This window comes from Leopardus geoffroyi, chromosome A1 (genome assembly GCF_018350155.1).
Source record: "Leopardus geoffroyi isolate Oge1 chromosome A1, O.geoffroyi_Oge1_pat1.0, whole genome shotgun sequence".
In the NCBI taxonomy this organism is placed as follows: Eukaryota; Metazoa; Chordata; class Mammalia; order Carnivora; family Felidae; genus Leopardus; species Leopardus geoffroyi.
This window is the reverse complement of record NC_059326.1, coordinates 228,926,532-228,945,989: the sequence shown is the minus strand read 5'-3', so window position 1 is coordinate 228,945,989 and position 19,458 is coordinate 228,926,532.

The window sequence follows — 19,458 nt, the reverse complement described above, 5'->3', positions numbered from 1 at the left end:
CCCCATCTGGCCAATCTCTGCCTAGAGACACATTCAAAGGAAACACAGAGATTTATTCCAGAAAACTTGAGGCATATTGTTCACCCACAATGTGGGTTATCTCAAAAAGGCCAGGCCAAGGGTTTTACATATTTTATCAGACAGAAATTATTTCTAGCAATCTTCTCTATATCTTACTGTGTTTCGCAGAGAGAAGAAATGACACACATCTAGAGAAAGAAACAGACATAAAAGTCCAGGCAGAACAAGATATTGAGAGAAAGAAAGCCTAGTGCCTGATGGTTTCCCACTTCTCAGAACGAGCCCACAATATGGCCTGGCTTTATTCACTACCCTTGGGTTCTGTGAGATGCTCATGTAGCCTGTTTTATGGGGAAATCAACACTGGGTGATTTGATAATCCATTTGAGAAAAATGACTCTGTAGCCAAGATAATACAGTAGCTGAGGGAATAAATGAAGGTTAGGAGACTTTTGTAAAAGTTAAGAACATAGTTGTATGTGATATGAAAATCCATCAGAAAAAGGGAAGCTGACAATGCAGGAGAATGGTAATGACCAAAGGATTAAAATCTTTGAGAAAGCCAGAAGGCATGGAATCTAGGTCATTTAGGTAAGGACTTGCCTCTGGTAGGAAAAGTTGCTCACTTCAAAAGAGGGGATGGATGCACAGGTAAGACAAACAGGTATGTTTTGATGTGACCAGGTGAAAAAGAGAGCTGTTTCCTGGTGGCATTTACATTCCCACTGAAATATGATGTACATAATTGGCTGTGAGCTGGGGGCACTAGGAGAGATAGATGGGATTTCAGAAGAGGGCAAAATGGATGTGATAATCATGAAAAAGTGAATCAGTAAATTTACTATGAAAACAGAGATACATTTGTGGATCAATAGATTGAAGATCTCAGTGAGATAGAGTGTTGTGTGCATGGAGGTGTTGGAGAAAGTGGAGAGGAATTATGTAGCTGCTGTGGAAGCTGAGGTGAGTATGAATTCAGGCTCTGAGTCCTGACTATAATCTCACTGTCCACTTGCTCTCAGTGCTTTGGACTCTAACCTAAAAAATTGATTCTTTTTTTTTAACGTTGATTTATTTTTGAGAGAGAAAGACACAAAGCGTGAGCAGAGGACAGTCAGAGAAAGAGAGAGAGAGAGAATCTGAAGCAGGCTCCAGGCTCTGAGCTGTCAGCACAGAACCTGACGCGGGGCTCGAACTCACGAACTGTGAGATCATGACCTGAGCTGAAGTCGGATGTATAATAGACTGAGCCATCCAGGTGACCCAGATGCCCAACTTCGACTTCATTGTTGGTTTTAGAATGCTTAGCCTGTCCTATATATGCATACACAGAATTCACTCTAGTTCTAAAAGGAATAGACATGATGATAATGATAACAATAATAATAATAACAATAATAAAACAATAATGACAGTAGTAGTAATGATAATAATGGGATTCTGAGAACTCACAGAACTGATGGATGACTGAGAGAAGTGTTCTAGCCTGAACTTCCGGGAAGAACTTTGAGAATCACAGCATAGTGCCCTGGGAAAGACAAAGACACTGCCATGCTACAAAACCCCAACCAATGCCACCATGCCAGACTACCGCAACCAACCCCAACGTCTGGTTCCCCAACTCTACTACCTGTTTCCCCAGGTAAGCCATTTTTCAGTCCAAGCACACTATGTGTATATTTAATTGGTGGAAAATAAGCTTCATGTTTGCCGTCCACAAGTCTGAAAGGCTGGAAAGTGTAGTACTTGGTGGTCCTATGATGGGCCTGGCAAGGCCAAACTGGCAAACTGTGAGAAGGATGTGCACGTCTTTGGGAGGATTTCTCAGGGCCTAATAGGAAGAGCCTCAGTCACTTCTTCTAATAGTGAAATATATTTTCCATGTTGTTTACAGACTTTGACCTATAAATAATTGTAGGAGCACCTGGGTGGCTCAGTCCATGAAGTGTCTGACTCTTGATTTCAGCTCAAGTCATGATCTCATAGTTCTTGAGTTCAAGCCCCACTTAGAGCTCTGTGCTGACAGGGCAGAGCCTGCTTGGGATTCTCTCCCTCTCTCTCTCTCTCTCTCTCTCTCTCTCTCTCTCTCTCTCTGTGTGTGTGTGTCTCTGCCCCTCCCCTGCTCGTGCTCTCTCGCTGTCAAAATAAATAAATAAATATTTTAAAAAATTCTTATAAATAATTGTACAAGTATTTGCACAGTGTTAAATACAGAAGAATGTCACTAATGGGAAATTTTTGGTGATGAGGTTACAAAAAGGAAAGGAGAGACTAATATGTGTTATTCTGACCCTCTATCCACTCAGACTAGGTACAGAGAATACCTTGTAAGGCATTACTTTGTCAGAAACCTTCTAAAAACTACTTTACTGCTGCCAAACGCCTGGTTATTTAACAATCTCACTAGTTTAAAATATTTCAGCTTGAATTCATAGAAGTGCCAAGACATGCTCACCATGACAGGATCTCTAGGTTCTAGAAAGCATGATATCAACTCACGATACAAACCTGGAAAGAAAATAATGAGTAAGTTTCAAATTTAAATCCATGCACCAGGTGAAAAAAGGGGTTTGAGGTCTTTACATTTGAGGAATGCATCTTTTTGCCTCACTTACCAAATACCTGGGGTGGGTGCATATTTTTAGCCTAAATTTACACCATAATTACCTCAATTCTGGATCACATTGCCACTAGATAACTGTTAATATACTACCAAAGAGAAGTTGGAGAAACACTTTGGGTAAAACATTTCTTTACACAAGATAGAGAAACCCTATAATTTTCAGGGAGATGATTATATAAAGTCTTACCTATAATTTTACTTAATTGTACCTTTTTACTTCATTTTCTTAAGCTAGATCCCTTTCTTTTCCCACCATTGTCTCAAAAGGAAGACATTGAGATTACCTCGAAGGTAAAATGTTCAAGGATATTTACATAGTTAACTATTCTTAATTTGTCTCTAAGATTACAGTATTTCAAACAATTAGCAGAGAAGTTGAAACTCACTCTAGTAACTATTCTCCATAGAAACAGGTACAAAAAGCATAAAACATTAACCATGAAAGTATTAGTTGTACGTTGCATATAAGTGAAATTAATAAGAAAACTCTATGTAGTAATCAGAAATAGTATGCCATATGGCAACAAATGCAAATATAAGCTTACATATTACCATTAACACATATAACTGGCAATAATAATGGACTTGAGTATTAAAATGCATTAGGAAACTGTGACACCTGGGTGGCTCAGTCAGTTCAGCATCCGAACCTTGATTTCAGCTCAGGTCGTGGGATCCCAGGGTCATGGGATCGAGCCCTCAGCCAGGCTCCATGTGGAACCTGCTTGGGATTCTCTCTCTCTCTCTCTCTCTCTCTCTCTCTCTCCTGCTTGTGCTCTCTCTCTTTAAAAAACTTTTTTTAAATAAATAAATATTCATTAGGAAGTTTTTCATTGTTACCGAATAGAAGGAGCATGATGGCTAAGAATGTGAATTCTAAACCAAGATTTCCTGAGTTCAAATCCAGCTCTGCCAATGCCAGTTATGTGAACATCACCAAGTTCTTTAATATCATCAGCCTTGGTCACCTCATCTGTAGAGTGAGGATAATATTAACATCTACCTGATAGGATTGTCGTGATGTTTATAAGAAAGTATAGATAAAGATGTAAAGCAGTATCTGGCATGCAGCACATTCCCTATACAGGTTAGCTTTTTAAGTTAAATATCTATAGAGCATAAAATCTAATATCACCGATAACATCACTGATAGTCTGGATGAAATTAATCCGCTCACAGATTTTTTTTCTATCTAAATCATCTATCCCAGATAAAGATAAAGCTATATCTTCAATGTATAGTTAAGAACCTGAATGTTTATTCATACTACTCAAAAAATCCAAAGCTTTTGCTAAAGTCTGGTTAATCAGCTAGATCAGGAGTTCGCAGACTTTCCCTGCAGAGGGCCAGCTAGATAGTATCTTAACCTTCACAGGCCATACAGTTTCTGTCACAGCTACTCAACTCTGTCATTGTCATGTGAAAGCATCCACAGACAACACTTAAAAAACAGGCATGGCCCGTGATCCCATGAAAATTTACTAATAAATATGGGCAGCAAGCCAGATCTGTCCCATGGGTGTCTTTTGCTCACCCTTGCTCTAGATATTTGATAAAATGAAAACAGAGTCCTCTGATATTTTAACCCTACTTAAACTTTCCTGAGGGAAATCAGTTCAGTTAGCAGTTAGGCTGGTGAAGTGTCATGATTCCAGTGTTTATGAGTATATGCATCTAAACCCTGAATTCTGCTTTAAATAAAATGAATATAAACAGCAGTCAGAAAAGTCAGGGTTTCTTGTTAGCATGTACAAAAAGGAGACATGACAGCTTACAACATGGAAGAACTATGCCTGATTCACCAGTTAAGTAGATGAAAGTGATCGTAGGAGCTATGTTCATGTATTTATATTCCTGTTTACCGTATGAAGATCAAACACTATATATACCTGACAAAAGGACTATTAATGAATTATTAATTTGAGAATGTTGCAACTTCTAAGACCATGCTATGATCAAGACTTCTAATAATCAAGCATAATGTTTTCTAAAATGAAAAGCAGGTGAATCTATCCAATCAGAGTCTGAGCTGGACCTACGGTCAGGGGAATGGTAAGCTTACCCACAACGTCACTGTGTTATCTGTGTCTTTCATGCAGTACGATTAAAACTCTGTGCTCTCTTTAAAAATCAAAACCAGAGGGGCACCTCCGTGGCCCAGTCAGTTAAGCATCCAACTTCAGCTCGGGTCATAGTCTCATGGTTCGTGAGTTTGAGCCCCGAGTGGGACTCTGCACTAACAGTGCGGAGCCTGCTTGGGATTCTCTCTCTCTCTCTCTCTCTCTCTCTCTCTCTCTTTCTCTCTCTCTCTCTCTTTTCCTCTCTCTCTCTGCTCCTCCCCAACTTATGCTTTCTCTCTCTCTCTCTCTCAAAATAAATAAATAAACTTAAAAAAAATCAAAACTAGATGGGCGATGGGTACTAAGGAGGGCACTGGTTGAGATGAGCACTGGGTGCCATATATTAGTGATGAGTCACTGAATTCTATTTCTGAAACCAATATTGCACTGTATGTTAACTAAAATTTAAATTACAAAAATTATGGCCAGTTAAAAAAAAAAAACTGAGAGAAATTGATGACATGCTAGAGAAATCCAAACATTGAGAACACAAGCTAACATGTGTATCATCTGGGTCTTTTTCAAATGCTTTTTGTTTCTTTTGTTTTAAGTTAAATTCTCTAGTAATTGACCCAAGTTTCTCACTTAATTTCACAGAGTGGGTCACAGTCTATGCGTGTGAGGAAAATAAATAACGAGAAGGCTGCTGCCGGGCTTGTTTTGGTTCTCACTTTCTGAGGCACAGCACCTTCCCTGATTATTCTCATGGAGAAGACACCAACTTGTGTGGCATGTGGGACGGGAGACAGAAGAGCTGGTATTTCCAAACGCAGCATCACACTTCATTCCACCAAAGGCTGGCTCTGCACCACGGAGCCCCAAACACTGAAAACATGCATGAGAGATCTTTAAAGGATTCAATCTCATGTGTTCATCAGCCAATAGCGCCCCCCCCGCCCAACCCCGTCAATACTTGAGGGAGAAAACAGATTCCTATGCCTCTTCTGTCCACACCAGAAAGGTGGATTATTATGCAAAGTAAGGACAGATAGTCATGGGTCTGGAGGGATAGGTCCACTGGCTTGACCCAAGAAGGATGGGCATTGGTATCCATTAGAAATCCTCTTCTCTTTGCCAGGTGAACACATTCTCTCTCATCTTTCTTGATGCTCAGTCTGAATTCCAACCCCCAATACATGTCTGTGTATTCAGAATTGGTGTCTCCCTATTCATGGTCTCCATATTTAGATGACCAGTCCACAGACCATTAACTTCTGGATTGTCGAAGGCTGACTGTTGGACCCCTGCCCATGTCTTCCACTCTGAAGGTTTGCATATTTTCCAGTTCACAGTGGCCTCTTTCAGCCTACATCACTAATTCCTTTCTCTCATCTCCACCTCTCAGCATTAGCCACCATTTACAGACTCCTCACATGGTTCTGGGTGGACATATAGTAATGTTTATAATAAAGACAAAAGTAGAGAAATGCTTTGTCATTTGTATTTAAAAACTAGGATCTTATGGTTTACCTTTATCTGGTTCTTGAATTTCTCACCTATAAATGCAGCAAGAAAGTACTTTGTGATCATTTACAATGTTTTCATTCCATATGCCAATTTGCATACGGGACATAATTCAACCAAAACCAGAAAAACGAAAATAAGAAAATCCTTCAACTTCAGAAATTAAAATATAACCCAAGTTCCAGTCATCACTGTACATATATAAAATTATTACATTTTTAAAAAGTGTTTTCCCTAATATTGCATATTTGTAGCTGAGCAAAATACACATATAAAGCCGATGAAATTATGACTCACTTTATAGATAACAGATAAAAACTAGTCATGTGTGATCTAATCCAGTGGTGTTCCAAAGGGGGCCCATGCACCATTGTTGTCCACGGACTGTTACCTGTTTGCAATGAATTAAGTACAGAAATTGAGAATAAGTGTTTGAAAGCATTTATGGTACTTTGAAGATTAATTTTATATCTATTGAATCTAAACAAAAAAAAAATACAGACTGGTATTCTAATTTTTTTTTTGACTTTCATTTCTCATCTGCAATGGGCTAAGGGGAAAACAAGCACACAAATCCATCTTGCACCAAAGGAAGTTTGAGAAGCAACACTACACACGATAGTCACAGGGCCTCGTATCTTCACATTATATACTACTTTTCAGTGTTTAAAAATCTCTATTGTACTATTATAAAACAACCGAGTATGGGGAAATCAAATATATGTCAGGCACCTTGGAAAAGCATAATACATGATGAGACATGTCTATAATCTGGCTGGGGGAGTAGAACAGAGATGAAGGAAAAAATTAGGAAAATCAGATAGTTTATAATAAGGACCTCCCAGTGGGCTTTAAGTGAACCATCATCACCAGAAGCAATTGAAAGTAACTTCAACATCTTACTGTACTATCTCTAGCCAGCAAAGAGCACAGGAGATTAATTGCTTTGATTCTCACTTGCCATGCTCTTCATTCAATCTAAGACACTCTTCAAGCAGACCCCAAGACTATGGACATTTCAGGAAAATCCTAATACTTGTGAAGCCTGTCCTTCCCCCCTCCCCAATAGGTCTATTACTGCAGCAGTTGTAGAAAAGCAGGGCTGAAAAGTCCCAAATCATTTATAACTTTCAGATACATAACAGGCGCCTTTGGAACCTCACGACACCTCATAATAGACTTCCCTTCACCTCATCAAATAATGAAAAGAGAAAACAAAACCCTCTTCTTGACAACAATTTTGACTCAGTGACAATGTATTCAATCAACTGCCCTAGGACAAAGGCATATTTGTCATCCCACAATAGATGAGAAGTGGCAGAGCTGAGAGGGGTAAGTGGAATAGTCTTACTGCTTGTGCGTTCTACCTCACAGCTTTATCCTGAGGCCAAAGCCACCTGGCGTCCTTTGCTGTGCACACACAAGACTGACATTTGTTTTAATCTGGGAAGAAAGAGACACTACAGTGGCAATGAAGCCCCAATGGCCCTTTAGGTAGTCTGAGGCTTTTCTGACATTGCAGAATAGTGGCAAAGATAGAGAGACATTCAAAATCAATTTCACACTTTAGAACAGTCCCAACCAGCAGTTAGCACTTTTTCTTGTTACAGGGATCATCACAGAATCACATATAAGCAACATGAGATTTGAAATGTTTTTTTTTGGGGGTGCCTGGGTGGCTCAGTCGGTTGAGCGTCCGACTTCAGCTCAGGTCATGATCTCGCAGTCTGTGAGTTCGAGCCCCGCGTTGGGCTCTGTGCTGACAGCTCAGAGCCTGGAGCCCGCTTTGGATTCTGTGTCTCCCTCTCTCTGCCCCTCCCCCGCTCATGCTCTGTCTCTCTCTCTCTCTCTGTCAAAAATAAACATTAAAAAATAATAATAATAAACTATATTTTTTTCTTAATACATGTGAATTTTTTTTTAACTTTTAATTGTTACTGCCACTCTATCTTTCACTAAAGTATGCTCCCAGGAAATTTTGAAATATATTTTTCAGCAACGGTGAAAGGGCTTCATTGTACTCATGTGCATCGTTTATCAGGCATTTAGGTCTACACAACTTAAAAAAGGATTTAATTTTCCCTTCTCCCTTGTTCTTCACTCAGTTATTTGCTTTCAATGATACAGTTGCAAATTTAAAATTGAGGTTACCTAATTATTAAGTCATAACCTCTGTGTAGACTTTGACATTCATCCAAATTCTATAGCCCTGAATGTGGTAAAAAATAAATGCAAGAAATAATAACATGATGAGTGGTTTTGACATGCATCGTGCGGGAGGAAATGTTACAGGAAGCATGGGATGTAGTACAATTTTCAAGGAATGTCAAGGTTCTTATGCCTGAACAATTGTAAAGCTAAGTTATTGCTATTACAATAATTCCAGAATTTCATTATTTAATGAAATTTAATCATTTAACTTTAAGCATTTAATTAGACACTAGTATACTCTAACATACGATCCATAACTGACTTAACTTGACCATCACATATTTACAAAGTTTTACACCAGGATCTCTTTTTGATACGTAGGTATTTTTTGCAAAGCATGAAGAATCAAATACACACACACAAAAAAAATTGGTTAACAAAGTAATTTGGCCATTATATAAATAATAATCTAATCAAAGAAAAATTCTAAAGCCTTCCTTGACACCTGCCTGACATCCAGTTGTGAACCTGGCTATTATCATCAGTAGGTTATGAGATGCAGACTATTTATCTGTGTGTGCCCAGTACTGTGCATAAAGCTTCATTGGTACACAGTAAACATTATGTAAGCGTTTGTCTGAGTGAATAAACCAATATGAGCTTTCTGTTTGGACTTGAATAGAAAAGAAAAGATCAAAATTTTCTAATTGAAAAAAGAAGAAAAGAAGAAGAAGGAGTAGAAGGAAGAGAAGAAAAAAAGGAGGAGGAAGAGGAAGAGGAAGAAGAAGAAGAGGAGGAGGAGAAGGAGGAGGGGGAGGAGGAGGAAGAAGGAGAGGAGGAGGGGGAGGAGGAGGAAGAAGAAAAAGGAGAAGGAGGAGGGGGAGGAGGAGAAGGAGGAAGAGGAAGGGGAAGAGGAAGAAGGGGAGATGGGAAGGAGGAGGAGGAAGTAAGAAGGAAAGAAAGAAAGAGTGGGAGGGAGAGAGAAAGAGGAAAGAAAAGACAACACCACTGCACATTAGGGGTTTAGTTGATGGCAGCTTATGATAAAATCGTCTCCTAAAGACTTGGTGCACAAATAATTAAAGAGAATAAATAGAGACAAAACTGGATACATTTTACCAGGGAGATCAGTGTTGAAATAGGGCTGCTTCCAAACTTCTGAGGAACCAATCAACATGACATATCTTCTGGTAAAACTGCTAAGCTTACTGCAAAAGGAGAAAGTCACGCAACAATGACCTATTTTAAGGAAGGATTGGTAAACTGTCCCCCTCAAGAGCAAGAGATGGCTAGGATTTTCTCCCTAAGAAGCTCAACCTACCACCTTGCGGTAATTGTCCTGAGCTGCAGATGCTTCGTCACTGGGGTGCTCTGGTCTTTTTGTAGGAAACTGACCCAAATCCCACCAAGAACAATGCAAAGGAGGCGATGGGAGTTCTTGTGGTCCACAGGAATGTACCACCACACTACAAAACTACACAAAAAGAAAAGATTTAAAAACAAACAAAATCTGTTTTCATTAACTACCCCCCCCCCAAACCTGCCCTAAAAAATAAATTTTGGAACAAATGAAGATTTTATTCAACATTCTGCCCATCATCTTCCTGGGCCCTCGCCTACATCTGCCAGTAAAATCATGGCCTTCATTCAGCCCAATAGCCCTTCTGACTGCACTTATGTGAGTACACCCACTGTGGACAGTAGCTTCAGCTTGAAATATTTCCTTCTACACCAGCATGGCTAACACGTATTTCCTTCTACATCATCATAGATGACACTGTTTTGAAAACTCACATAACCAGATTTCTACAAAGGTGATACCAGGTATATCCTTTGTTAAAATGACACGATACAATAAGGACTGGCACAATATAAATGTATATAATAAGTAAGTGAATTACTGGAAACTAGTTTGTTTCTTTGTGTAGGATGCTAAGACTGTATGCATTTAATTAAGGAGTCTCACTTCAACAAATATGTTTCAACATGCTAATTAACGATATGATGAGTGATATTTGTGAATATTAAGTTAAATATAAACAGGAATATGTTCATTACTTTTTGCTATTGTGGCTTATGCTTCAGAAGCCTTTAAAAGAACAAGAATATTTATAAACTACCAGAGTCTGAGACTTTTCTTCATAGTCAAATGTCCATAACCCGGGAATTTAGACAATTGTCCAGAGATAGGTGTGATAAAGATGGTTCACGAGGAGAAAAATGAGACATTTTTGTTAAGGAAAAGGGCTATTTCAGAAAATAAGTCTCCTTTACCAAGAAGCCAATCAAGTATCTATTGTACTAGTTTCCTATAAACAGTGTCCAAACATCTTGCCTGAAGCAGGCAAGATCAACTTAATTGCCATACTGTTTCTCAGTGTGAAGCCAAGGTCAGCACTTTTAGATTAAATCGTGGGCCTTTATTCAGTTACTGAACCTGAGATTGCCTTGAGAAATCTAGAGGTATGCTTCAAAGTGGAGTTGAGATCTTGAACAAGTCTTTTAAGTATCTTCTGTCCTCACTTTCTATAGCATATTCGATCAAAAGTGTAGTCATCCTATTTGACATGAAGGTCAATGAGATGTATCATGCCTGAATGAGATAAAGAAACTGAAGATAGAAAAAATTAAGTATATTAGGGAATGAAAAAAATGGAAAAATGGACAGCAAGAGATATGCAATTTTATAGGTCAATAAAATGTGTAAGAATTTCAGCTGTATAGAATTAATGTGCATAGATTTCTTTTTAAATCCTTTGACAGTAGAAATGAGCAAAAACACTGAGACTAACTCAACTTCAGCTTCCTATTTTTAGCTTCTAGTACTGTACATCAGAAGAAATGGAAGTTCCTCATAAAAACTCCAGAAGAACAAAGTGGAAGTAGACTTTGGCAAATCAAAACATGTCTTTCTCTAAAAAAAAAAAAAAAAAAAAAAAAGGTGGGGGGATAATTGAGTTAATATGAGATGCTAGTCATCAGGTCTGATCCCATTCATATTCTTACTCCCTCTACTTCCAGGTATATGGAAAGATTACACTTTCCAAATAATATGAAGTCTCATGAGACCATGAGACTTATGTGAGCCAATAGAATGTGAAAAATGACACCCCAATAAAATGTGACAAATGACAAATGTAAAATATGCACTTTCCAGCTGGGAATTAAAGTGATAGTGTATGAGCTTTGCTATGTTTTTGCTTTTTTCCATTCTGTATTAGTTACAAGTGATAACAGATTAAGAACAGGGAGAAAGAGAGAGAGAGCAACACGATCCAACAAACTCAGATTGATATGTAGCATGAATAAGAAATGAATAATACTATTTTAAGCCACCAAGATTCTGGGCTTGTTGGTTATGAAACCGGCCCTACCTATCCTGTTTGATACATATCAGAGAGTCACATGCAAGGCTGATGAAGGCACAGATTGCAGTGGCCATAGTTGGTTCTAGGTAATTCAAGATTTATTAGAAGATGATATGTTGTGGGGTGCCTGAGTGGCTCAGTCAGTTGAATGTCCAATTTTGGCTCAGGTCATGATCTGGCAGTGGGTGGGTTCGAGCCCCATGTCTGTGCTGACAGCTCAGAGCTTGGAACCTGCCTCAGATTCTGTGTCTCCCTCTCGCTCTGTCCCTACCCTGCTCACACTCTGTGTCTCTCTCTCAAAAATAAAGAAACATTAAACAAATTCTTTTAATTAAAAAAAAAATTTAAAAAGATGTATGTTGTAAATGATTCAGAATTTACTCTTCCACTCCTTACCTATAAGATTTTAGACATTTTCTTCTCCTTAGTATATTTCTTCTGATTACAGTATTAGACACAAAATAGACAATCAACACATTTTAATTCTTCCCTTTTGTATAATCACACAAGTCACCAAAGACTTTGACTTAAAAATTAAATATCAGTAATTACAACAATATTAAAACGTTATGTTACATGCAACCACAAATCAAGGTATAACCTATCTTTGGGGGAGGAATGAGATTGAATGAGATTTCTAATCTATTCTCAAGTACATATTTCCTAATATAGGTGTTAAACCAACATGAAAAATAAAATAGACCATTATTCACAATGATATTGAGAATAGTTGCCAGAAATAATTTCCTGAAAATAGAAACACTTGAAGATTGTGGGTAATTCAGGGTTTTATTCTGTTGTTGTTGTTGTTGTTGTTGTTGTTGTAATTAACTAGTGATGGTATATGTGTACTTCCTAGACGATTGTAAGTGACCTGGAGATGTTTTCTTCTACACTCTATAGATGCTCTATGTGTAAAGTGGTCCTGATACACTAGGTTAGGTCTTGGTAAAAAACAAACAAAAAACAAAAAACAAACAAACAAACAAACAAAACCTCTAAATCTTTAGTGGCTTTGTTTTAAGATTCTTTGTGACCAGTGCCATGACTACAATACGCTTCACAGGCAAAATTCAGTGAGTTTCCATATTAGTGATAACGTTAATATTAAACATCATTTAGATGTTAATATCATATAGTGTTTATTATATTTGCAACACTTAATATCATATGGAGCAAGGCCTCAAAACAGCACAGCACAAGCGACAACAGAAATTTGAGTCTTTTCCATCACTGTTACGTAGATTATCTTCAATCAGTGCTAGTTTGTTGACATGTGCAAACTAATGTGTGTCAACACATTCCAAACTAGGGTTCTGGCTGGAATGATCTCATGAAACCTAAGTGAGTTTCTTCACATAAAATCTGCAACAAACGTCTTCTATGCTAGAACACACTGAGTCTTGGAGTAAAATCCAAGATGAGGTTCAGCAAAATCATCCGATGAGTTCATTGGACAAAATTTATCAGTCTTTTGGTGAAATACTTGGCTGGGCAGATAATTAGGCTGATAAACCTTTTCACTGACTAGTGGCTGAATGGACCAAATTTATCAGCTGCTTTGACACCGTAAATACCTCCCTTAACTGATGGTGTGGAAAATATTCCAAATGCATGATTTATTTGAACTATTTCCAGAACAAATTTAAAGGATAGCACCTTATTATGGCTTTCCTTAACTTACAATGCCTTTGGAGGCAGGCATGTTCAATTCTAGAAAGTTTTTGAGAAAGTCATTATTAAATTCGGCCCTATCTATTAAAAATAAGCACCTTTCTTAGATCAAAGTGAACAAGACTGATTTAAAGTACGATTTAAGTACAGTGCATAGTTTATTCTCTCGGTTGTTTCTGGGTACCGAACAGATATTCATGTAGAATGCTTAGGAATGCATTTTCATATAAATGACACCAAAGTATTGAAAGGAATCCAAGCAGATCTTAACACACTATTCCATCTCCCTTACCCCATCCACACCCAACTGGGGCAGCATGCAGCGTGGGACCAACAATCTGGTGACCATTCAGGTTGCCATGTTTGAGAATATATTGATGCTAAAAAAGCATTTGTTGTTCATATAAAATTTAAGTTTAAATGAGTGTTTTGTATCTTGTCCGGAAACCCTGGTGACAATGCAGTTTTTTGAAATATAATAGCGGTCAGGTTAAATAACTGTTAATATTTCTTCTGTTTTCTCTGCCTTGGAATGAATTATTCATTTGCACTGAGCAGCGTGCAAACAACAATAAAGCCAAATCCACATTTTTGTGACACTCCTGACAAACTGCTACTGTATTAAAGAAATAAATTACAAGCTCTATATTGCTCAGCTTCATGCCCTCTTCCCTATTTTTGAGGCATTTCAATCAACCTTGCAATCGTCACCAAGCTGTAAGATGTTAAGCATATATTTTGTCTGCCCTGAAGTAGCATTGATTTTGAAAATGTGAGATCTTCTATTTTTTTTCCAGATAATGGTCCAACTGGCCATTTGGGTTATAAATTAGGTTTTTCATGGCTAATGTACTTCACATCGGCACTTATTATACAAGCAACAATTATGTCATCACAAGGCTCTGGTACAACATGAAGGGAGCGTAAATGTCAGAATTGATGATGATGGCTCAAAGCCAGCTCATTAAAGGCAATGGTGTGAATAATACAACTGTGTTGCTTTTGAAAGGACCGAATATGTATTATCCACCTATCAGTGCACCAAAGCAGCATCATAAACATAGATCTCTAACTGCAGCCCATTTAAATGATGAAAGGGTGTATATTAATCTATGAAATAGATTTTACCCTGGGGAAAAATTGTTCTCTCTGTGTATGAAAGTTAAAACATTCAGTGCACAGAGAAGCACTTATCAGATGAGCATCCATGACCGGCAGACGCATTTTACTAATTCTTCCTGCTAAGATAAATAGGCTATGGTCATAAAAGATGCCTACCATAATTTGCTAGAAATAAAGGAACTAAAAAAAAGCAACACGTATACAGCTTTTTGTAAAGCACGGAGAGTAAATTGTCTAAATTGCTGGACCTCTGTGTTTGATATAGTTAATTCAAAAGTCATTGATAAAACATGACAATAATTTTACACGCCCGCAAGTGCACACATGTGCATCCACACGGAACTCAGTGGTTTCAGGTTTTTGTTTTTGTTTTTGTTTTATGTTTAGCATTCCCTACAGGTAAATTTGGGCATGAACTATATGCTTTGATCCACCTTAATTTTCAGGATTATAGACTCCAATAGAATGTTCCATGTTGGGAAAACTACTTAAATATTCAAATGGTTCCCTATTCTTTGCATTTTCAACAAGATCAGGAAATTTCAGTTTACATGTATAACTTCAAAACTTACCAGGACAACTCAGCAGACTTTCTTCCATGATACACATTATTCAGGTAACTTTGAAACAAGTCAACCTAACTAGTAAGGAGCATCGCTTAAGCCAGTAGTGAGAGGATGTTTTTCCCTGGTATGGTCTTACAGATGTTTCTGGTCCCATCTCTTACCTGGTATAGCCAATTTACAGATTGCAAAAGAAAATGAAATTTCAAATAGTATGAAAAAATAAAGCAAGAAATAACCACTTATATTTCAGGGGCGGGTGGGGCAAGGGAAAAGGTAGCCTTAAATAATCCCACATACATTGAACCTCTGCACCCCCACAAATTTACAGTGCAGTTATCTGCTGAGATGCTAATCTGATTGTATTTATCTATATTTATCTGATCAAGACCCCGAGAATACAAAAGATTAAGATCCCTAAACTGACAACGGAAAGGAAAATATTTGAACCTGGAATTTTAAATAGATGCCTTTCTAAGAACCATTACTGCCCACCAGAGCACTATGTGGGGTCAGATACTGACTTCTGGGTAAGCCTGATTTCTTGCCACATCTTCCTAAAAGAGCACCTTCAACATCTCCTTGCTTCCCAGTTTCGTGGGATGAAATCATCCACATAGGTGGTATGAAGTCCAGATGTCAACTTTCATTCCAAGCTCTCTCTACCAAGTTATCAGTACCCTGTGTCAATCACAGAGTCAGTTGTTTCTCTGTCTTCATTGCTACTGCCCCAGTTCAGGTTTTCACTGTAGCTCACCTGGACTGTTACTCTAACAACTTAAGCAGTCTTCTTAATAACAATTTTTTTCCTTTGCTACTTCCAATCCATTATCCATGGATAACTCTTTCAAAAATGCAAATGGAGTCATGTCATTCCACTGCTTTACTTATTTCAATGTCACCTAAGTTTGGCCAATGAATGAAATTTCAGGAATCTTTGTATGGCATAAAGAAATCTTTTGATGGCCAGTCATCTACTTGCCTTTTATTTTTTTTCCCACCACAGGCCCAGATGAGCCCTACTGTGAGGTCGCACCAATTTTATGATCACTTTATCTATTTTAATTTTTTTAAACTCTTGTCCTCTATAATGCTATCCCCTGTCCTTACAATAGCCTCAATCTTTAGCCCTCCAAGTGAAATTTTGCTTATTGCTATGATCTGAATGTTTGTACCCACAACCTGCTCCCCACCGAATTTATATGTTGAAACCTAATGCCAGTGTAATGGTAGCTGGAGGTGGGGTCTTGGGAAGGAGCTTGGGTCATTGGGGTGGAGCCCTCATGAATGGGATTAGTGTTTTTATAAAAGAGACCCCAGAGAGCCCCCTTGCCCCTTCCATCATGTGAGGATACAGTGAGAAGTAGGCAATCTATGAACCAGGAAGTGGGCTTTCACCAGACCTCAACTGGTTACCTGATCTCGGACTTCCAGCTTCCCAAACTGTAAGGAATAAATTTCTGTTGTTTATAAGCTAGCAACTCTGTGGTATTTTGTTATAGCAGGGCAAATGAACAAAGACGCTCATATTTTAAAATGGCTTCAAATAACATTCCCTTGATGAACAACAGCCTTCCCTGAGCCATTCCCTGCCCCCACCAAGTGTAATGACACCATGGAAGACTTTCAAAAATACAAAATTACTTGCTTTGTTCCTTGAACTTTATTAGTTCCTTATTTGCGTGAGGATAAACATATTAACTTTTAGAATGGTAATCAAAGTATGCCTCTTATTTCTCTCTTCAGGATAATTACTCATTATTATATATAATATATATTTTATTTTTATTACATATAATATTATATATAATATATTTAACATGTATAAATATTAAATATTTCCTTTCACATAGATTTTACCAAAATATATTTTCCAAATCTGTCATCCTTATCAATACTTTCTTGGATTTTTCTCATGCTGTTTTACATGATAAAAAACATTTTCTATCTTTGGGTGGAACAAACTCCAATTTACTTGGAACCTTTTCAATAACTAATTTTCAGAATATGATGGGTAAAGTTGAATAGTACAGAATGGGTCAGTCTTAACACTGATAACAATCCCCCAGGAAATCTCAGTGGCTTACAACAACTTCACTCCTCAAGTCTTTTCTGTGAGCAGCTCAGGGGTGGCTGTTAAATGCCTTTCTATGTATTTTCTCCTTCATTCTAGGACTCAGACTGAAGGGCAAACCCTTATTTGAACGCACCTTTTTCCTGGCCAGAGAAAAAGAACTAAAAAGCTGATGGAAACACACAATAGCTTTTAAGATTGCCTCTTGGCTTCTTTACTCATCACGTCCAGTCACACACATCTGTGGACAAAGCAAAGTCACCGTGGACAAAGCAAGACACACGGACCAACCCAGCATCAATAGGAAGCCCTACACTTATGATGGCAACGGTCGGTTGAATTCACCGGGGAAACGTTAATGCAATGTGACTCCTTTTACCCCTTAATTAATGAAAATTTTATCTCTAGGATTTTTCCCCTTTGAATAAAGGAGTCTTTGCATCTCTAGCCCACCCACGGCAGGACCTGAAACACAAGAGTGTTTGTGAATTGTTTGCTGAATAAATGATTGGATTTTGTTTAGTTTATTTTGTTTTGTTGTTGTTTTTATTTATTTTGTTTAGTTTGTTTGCCTCTTATGAAATACACACCATAAATGTGTTTGATTTGCTATTTGTTATTAGCTGTATCTGGTAAAAAAAAAAATGAAATAAAATTTTGATGGTAAAATTTCTGCACACACTGAATCAACAAGCTGTGAAAAAAAGCCATGATACAAAGTGAAATGCAAGCACCATAGCATTTTGCTTCTGTAATTGTTTTTTGCTGCATCAGTGTTTTCATGCTTTTTTCCATTGTTTTTTCCTTTTGTCCATTAAGCCTGCCATAAATTTTAGGACAAGATCTGTACTTAAGTAGATGGATAGTTAGACAAAATAAAGCATACTTTCCAGAAAATCTAGAACACCATTTACGGTCTATAGAAGGAAAATAATTCTAATCAATCTTTTCTTATCACTTAGGATTGCTTCATATGTTCAATAAATGATCACTTAAAGCCTATTTACACGTGCATTTTGACCTTGCAGAGTAAAAAAAAAAAATATGAACAGAACAAGTTGATTATAATATTCCCCAAACTTCTGGAGCAACTTCATTTTTGTATGTCTATTTTTCTATCAGTCCGGCCTTTACCATGGGATAGAATTTCCTTCCATCTGATTATATAACTCCATCATTTTTCCTCCAGTAATTTTCATCAGCTGCTTTATCAGTTTTCGCTCATTAACCAACTGAAGTTCAGCTATAATATCTGAGAAGACACAGGACCATGTTTATCTTTCTGGCTTAACTGGGAGAAAACAGCATTTCTGTGTGACTAGATTTTCACTGTGGTTTTGTTCTAAAATCTTACAAATTTTCTTTCCAAACTGTAACTCCTGTAATACCCATTTCCATTATAGGATCATAAAATACACACACACACACACACACACACACACACACACACACACACTTTAAAAGAGAAGCTTCTTTTTCTCCTGGGATCTGAGTTAAGTGTTATACCAATGTAATTTATGACTCATAATAGAGGCTACTTTTTTTTTTTAATCTTAATGCTGTTGAGTGTAAACTAGTATGCCTGGGCCTCTATGAACTGCCAGAGCCATTTCGTCTTGGTTGATTTCCTAAATTGGCTATTTTGTTTCTATCCTTCTAGTACAAAGGAATATCTGTTTGCTTCCCTTCCTAGAAAACTCTCTCTAAACCAGTTTGGTAAACAGGGCATCAGCCTTCTGGGTTTTCAAGAATCCCTGCCTACTTGCTTTCATCTTCCCTACAACATGACATTAAGTGGCCTCTACAACAGACATTGTGTCTTTGGCATAGCACCTGTCCATTTCAATTGTGAAAATCCTTAGAGCAATTCTCTTGGCAAGAACCAGTCTCAAGGACCTATCACTCATGTTGGCCCACCTTGAACTCATTTCATCCCTGTTATCATTCTGTTAATGTCACCTAATGTGCCTCTAAAACACAACTTTAGCCCTCTGATATTTTTATTAGGTTGAAGAGGCTGGGTTGCTCTCAGAATATGAAGCCTTGCAACCCCTGGGGTCAGAAACTCGCCTGCCCCACAAACACGAATAAATTCAGCATCCAAAGCAAAACAAGCCCCCCAGATGCAAATTCTCTAGTCCGCGAGCATTCCCAAGATCCACCCCGGTTGATGTGGTGAGTGAGACTCCAGCTGCGCATCTGACAGCCGTTGGAATCGACAGCACTGGTGGCTGGAAGCCAAGCCGAGACAGATGGGACAGCCTTTTTTAGCTACGGT